The 6,446-nt window shown below is 42.5% G+C and overlaps 1 long non-coding RNA gene across 1 annotated transcript; it reads left to right on the forward strand.

Annotated features, from left to right (window-relative positions):
• LOC134099802 (uncharacterized) lies at positions 1 to 1,361 on the forward strand. Its single transcript, XR_009941168.1, has 3 exons — positions 1 to 844; positions 1,053 to 1,165; positions 1,302 to 1,361. It is a non-coding gene; the product is annotated as an uncharacterized LOC134099802 (long non-coding RNA).
• Positions 1,362 to 6,446: the final 5,085 nt, after the last annotated feature.

The raw sequence follows: 6,446 nt of genomic DNA on the forward strand, positions 1-6,446 counted from the left end.
TTGTCATAGAAGCAGCTGTCAACAAAAGGCCGGGCGATCACAATGGATACAGACGCGCTTTGTGTCGTACTTGCTGTCTTCTGTGCGGAGAAGGAGAAGAAAAAGAAGAAGAAACGAGTGTGGACTCGCTCATGGGTATCACGAAGAGGAGAATACGGGATGTCTGTCCTTCAAAAAGAACTGGAGGTATGTTTTAGCCTTTATCAAGAACCCTTACTGCTAGCTGTTAACTTGACGTTAACACCCAGGCTCGCGACGAAAAGTTTTCAAAGTAGCTACTTAACGTTACTATTTGTCGAGTAGGCCTAGCCTAGGCTACATAAAGATATACTGTAGCGATGTCTAATGTCTATCCCGGCAATAACAAGATTAAGTCAGTTAAACATGTTATGTATAGCAGGCGCTTTTATCCAAAGTATCCACGTGTTAGTGGTGTTAATGGCGTAATAGCCCACCATAAACTATGATTAGTCTACATCATAAGTGGGCATCAACGTCTACACAGCCATAGGATCAAGGACAGGTAGCAAAGAATCTGCCGGACATGTTCGCTCATGTGCAGCCCCTTAACGTACACAAGGCCTACATGTACATTAAACATAAAGCCTGTACTTGTAATTAAAATCGAAAATCCCTATTCAGTAAAACATGTTGAAATATGTTTCCTTTTATTTGTAGGAGACTGACAGAAGGGGGTTCCGTGAGCTTCTCAGGATGGATGTGGATGACTTCAATTTCCTCCTCGACAAGGTCCAACCTCTTATCCAGAGGCAGGATACAACGCTGAGGAAGGCCATCACTGCCAGACAGCGGCTGTCTGTTACTCTGCGATTCCTTGCAACCGGTAAATGGAATTATCACCTGTAGATTAAGATTTTAAAATAAACCCAGGAGAATATATGTGTGTGTGTGTGTGTGTGTGTGTGTGTGTGTGTGTGTGTGTGTGTGTGTGTGTGTGTGTGTGTGTGTGTGTGTGTGTGTGTGTGTGTTTGTGGGAGGGGAATGGGCAATGATCATTAATGTCAGAGACAATAATTTGTTTATCTTTTCAGGTGAGTCATTTAGGTCTCTGTGCTTCCAGTACCGCATTGGAAGATCAACAATTGGCCAGATTGTGACGGAGACCTGTGAGGCGTTATGTGTGGTCTTGAAGGATCACCTGAAGGTATGCTATAACATTGACATAACAATAACTGTGAATTGTAACACTAGAGTTTGGAAAGGATTTTTCCCCCTTTCTACCATTTACAGACACCTCTGAACTAATGCAGATTTCTACTTGTGACTTATTTCTTTTCCAGACACCAACAACAGAGGCGGGTTGGCGAGAAGTGGCAAGGGGATTTCAAGATAGGTGTCAATTTCCCCACTGCCTTGGTGCAATCGACGGAAAGCACGTCTATATCCAACCCCCTGCTAACTCTGGAAGCCTTTTTTACAATTATAAAGGCAGATTTTCTGTGGTGCTTATGGCAGTAGTTGATGCCAACTACAAATTTGTGTATGCCAGTGTTGGTACTCAGGGACGAATGTCTGACGCAAGTCTGTTTGGTCAATCAGACCTCCGCAGAGCCATGGACAGAGGCCTACTAAATGTTCCTAAACCTGAGCCACTTCCAAACTCCAACGTGATCATGCCCTATATGTTTGTTGGCGATGAAGCATTCCCCCTCCGCACCGATCTAATCAAGCCATTCCCCCACCGAAATCTCGATCATGACCAGCGAATTTTCAATTATCGTCTATCAAGAGCAAGGCGCACAGTGGAGAACGCGTTTGGAATTTTAGCCAACAGATTGCGTGTCTTTCTGACAAACATTGCACTTGATCCTGACAAAGTGACAGCCATTACACTTGCTGCACTTTCCATCCACAATTTCCTGCGCGAGAAAGGCTCAGAGGCCTATGTCCCCCCAGCCTTTGTTGATACTGAGGATGAGAGCCACAGACTCGTCTCTGGAACATGGCGAAGAGGTGGGGCATTAAACTCTGTGGCATTGAGCAGGGCACGAAATGCCACAACCACTGCAAAAGAACAGCGTGACCAGCTTAAGGCGTATTTCCAGTCACCTGCTGGATCTGTGGATTGGCAAGAAGATATGATCTGATAGAATATATGTATTTACATTTGTCTAATTATTTGTAAATAACACTTAAAAATACTGTATACTTGTCTAATCATTTGTAAATAACACAAAATACTGTATACTGTAAAAAACATTAACTGTATTCAAATGTTTGTGTAATCATTTGTAAATAACACTCAAGAATTGAACATGTACAGAACAAGTATCAGCAATTTCTAACAACAACAACAAAAAAAAAAACAACAGGTAATGCATGTTATTTACATAAAGTAAATTTTTCCTTATAATTCTGTGTACTGTCGTTGTGGCATGTTTGAGTTGTGGTGTTGTGCTGTAGGGTTTCCTTGCCAAGATGCCTGAGGATAGCGTGCTGCTCTGTGCTCACTCTCCTGAACATCATATATCATCTGCATGATATTTCTTCGTAGTTGCATCCTAGAAAATTGGTCCTGCACTTGCTTCAATTCACAGGCCACTTGCCGACCGAATGCCTCGTCCACATCCTGTCTGGTCCCAAGCATGGTTTGAGACACTGATCTTAAAATTTCCACCTTCTCTGCCTCCAAGTCACATGCCTTGCCTTTTGTAGCCCTTGCTTTATTGCGTGCCGTTCCTCTTGAACTTTGCTCCTGGACCACAAGTGGAAGTGTTGGGTTGGTGGAAGGTTCACTGGGCTCGCTGGGTACCTCATCCTCACCTTCTTGGTCCTCATTGTCCTCCTCCGTGGCCTCTGGCATTTGGTCATCATCCAACTACAATAAAAAAAACATTGAAACTATGAGGCAGGGAAGAGAATCACAAATGGGGGAAAACTGAAAGTTTATATCAACATTAAGTCGCCAAGTTCTTTACAATGTAGTTTTAGGCCAGAGTTCACAGCAATTTTACATCATTTCTGTACTGTATTACAATTTCAATAGCCAGTTATCATGTCATGAAACAAGCAAGCAAGTTCATCTAAGCTACATGATGTAAGATTTCTTTATTAGACCTAGCCAGTAGGCTATAGTATAAAACACTGATCTTATATGTTCATTTAAACAGGCTACCAGTAGCTCACCACCTGCTTGAGAGTAGGCCTAGCTCTTCAAAGGGTCAAATGAAATGTGAATAAATCTTTGAACGCAGTAACAACAGGCAAACCTGTTAAAATCTATATAAAATCATATTCAAACATCCTGCCCTGTCTGGAGAATGAGATAGATAGATAAATAGATAGATAGATAGATAGATAGATACAGTAGATAGATACTTTATTGATCCCCAAGGGGAAATTCAAGAAATAAGAAAGAATGATTATAGTTTACTCTGTTGATTAACAAAGAAAAAACAGCTCTAACCAGAAACGCATGGTAGGCTACTTACATTCAGTGTTGTTTGAGATGTTCTGTGGCTCATATAAGGCCGCAAAAACCCCAGCGTCCGCTTAATCCATTGTTGCCGTGGGGTAGCATCCTTATAGCCAGAGCCACTTGCTTTGGGTCGAAGAAGTTTTCCATATTGGGTCCGTAGAGACGCTGCCTTGAGTTGTAGCTCTGCGACTGTAAAGTAAAATAAATAAATAAGACATAATCCTAACACAGTTATTTAATGGCATACCATATTGACAGCAGTAGTAATGAAAAATGAAACTATGGTATGTAAAACAGGGCTAACACTACACTCATAAAACGTTTGCAACAGTAGTAGGCTAGGCTACTTCCAACAATGTAACGTTTCGTAAAACCTCTTCGAAACTTCGATTTTCAAGTGATACTGCTTGCTACGCAGTGGTAGCCTACTTGGCTGCAACATCTTGAAACTTAAATCTAAAGTATAATATCAAAAATAATTACCCTAAGATTTAAAGTGTATGATGCTAGACGAGATGCTAACAATACAGAGGTTACTGTAGGCTACTCACCAGGCAGCTCCAGATGAACCGCGATCTCTTGCCAACATTTCTCTTTCTTTACCCTGTCATGGTAATCTTTAGATGTCACGTCGTACAACACAGGATACTGCTGCCACATTTCCACAAATCTTGTCTCTGCTTCATGTGTCCATCTTCCCATCTCCTTGGCATTTTTTGCTGCGGTCATGGTGGTCTTGTCCTGGCTATCAGCTGTCATCCAATTGAACTTTAATGCACGAGTGCCTGCTGTGGAATTCCCAGGAGTTTTTCATACAGTAGGCTATGATGTCAACAATGGAAACGTCATCCGACTCCCGTCAAATTTCTGACAAGCCAGACTTTTTGTCGGGCTGTTTTAGAACGTCGTGAGCGACAAATCGCAAGTCGTGAAGCATGTCACATTATACGATTCACTCTGCGTTCGATGTCGTGCCCGACCATTTGAAATCGGTTACGACGCTGTAAACTTGTCGGTCACGACAAAATCGGGCCAAAATCGGGCTGAAATCGTGTAATCTGACCAGGCCATAAGGGGCTAGACGGCTAAATTGGTCTGTTTCACCTGATTGTCATCAGCTGGAGCAGGTTGCTAAGCAAACATTCTAAAGAATCTTTACCTTTGTCTTCTTCATTGCACCGCCTTCTGCTGTGTTGCCAAGTGATATTTGTAAACAGAATTCTGGAAGTTCATGTTGCTCTGACGCAAATGGACCCGGTTGCGCAACTATGTACGGTAGAAGTAACCGCACTCTGGTCCGGTCCATCTAAACGGACCTAGTGTGAAAGCAACCTTAGTTTCTGCAAGCTTGAAAGTCGAATGAACAATTACTTATGACCCTTTGGTTGTTGGCTTGGTCGTTGTTGCCCATAACACACTAGCATCCTGCTAATGAATGACGTCATTGACACGTTTGAAAGGCTTTTTAGAACAATCAAGGGACTTAAAAAATCTAATACTCAGCCGTGTGTATTCTCTTTGACCCCCCCTTCCGCATGCAATAAAAAATTATATCCAGAGAAAAGTGGATTTTAGGACAAACTCCATTCACCTCCATTCATTCTCCACTTGCTCGCGATCGTCCTCTAGTTGCAGTACCATGCGGAAGTATTTAGAGAGTGGTTGTTCTCCTCCTATAGAGATCGCTAAGACATGTGACCAACGTCATCAAAACACAAAGAATTAGGGTTATGTTTGGCTCGCCTGATGCCAGCCCATGTAAACTTGTGTTCTGGGTCTATGATCTGGCATGATAATAATGAAAGCTAAGCGTGAAAAAATTGTGTGGAAAAACAAAACATAATCTTGCGCTTCCTTACTGCTGCTATCCATGTATTCCTCGCCTTTTTGTCGCTCTGAAATATGGCGTGTACTATTATTTTTCCACGCTGGAAAACGATAAAGATATAAGCTTCATGTTACTCTATTGAATTTTATAACACTGCAGGTAAACGGCATTTCAACAACTGCACTTCGTTGTTCCCGCACGTCACTAAAACTACTTAAGTTTTGGGCCGCCGATTCCCAAAATGCGTTGCGTTTTACGTCACATTCTCAATCTCTATTAGACTCTGATAACATGCTGTAATGTTGGTAAATAACATGGTGGCAACATTATGGCGTCTTTCACTATTCTGGTTGCCGCCACGTGGAAACTAATGATCGTAAACCTTGATTGGAAAATCACATTGTGGCCACGACATGGCCAAGTTTGACATGATGTTATAGAAAGAAATAATTTATCCACCCACCCATCCATCCTATTGAAGACAATTCTTGGTGAGTCACAAATCCTCGTTTTAGACACATATTTCTGTTAGCTCTATGGGATAGCGCAGGCTCAAATGAGAGCGAACCAACCCACAATGAATCTTCAAGACCACCCAGACCAGAGTCTCCCCAGATAGTGCAGCCTCAAATGGTAAGCAGCTATCTTTTTACTTTTGTAATACTGTTCTTACTGTAATGTATGTGTATATGTAACCTGCGTTGTGTGGAACCACCGCGGTCCAGCCCTGCACACAGACAGCAGCACCTCGGATCGGCAGTCGAGCGCGCTAACAATCCAGCTAAAAGCCCAGGCTACTAGCTTTCATGCCAGCAGCGCTCTTGAAGCGTCGGGGAGTGAGGTTTACTAACCGTTACACTCAAGGGGGCAGCGAACGTTCTGAGAGTGTAGACAGTATGGCGGCCGCCATGCTAAAAAGTAGACCAGTCCTAGTTAGCCATTCCATTGAATCCTATAGGGCGTAAGCACCACTTTTGACATCAAATTACGTTACAGCTGAAGCGTTTTAAGCCTTTATATGAACATTTTCTATTGTCGGACATACTACATTGTGAAATTGACATCATAATCTCGTAACTGTCATATCGGCTGAGTAATAAACGTTTTTCTAAATCAATGCTAAAGTGTTAATGCGCATGCGTCCAGAGAGAGTAAAGCGTCGCCATAGGTCAGACTCGG

Source organism: Sardina pilchardus, chromosome 13 (genome assembly GCF_963854185.1).
Source record: "Sardina pilchardus chromosome 13, fSarPil1.1, whole genome shotgun sequence".
NCBI lineage: Eukaryota > Metazoa > Chordata > Actinopteri > Clupeiformes > Clupeidae > Sardina > Sardina pilchardus.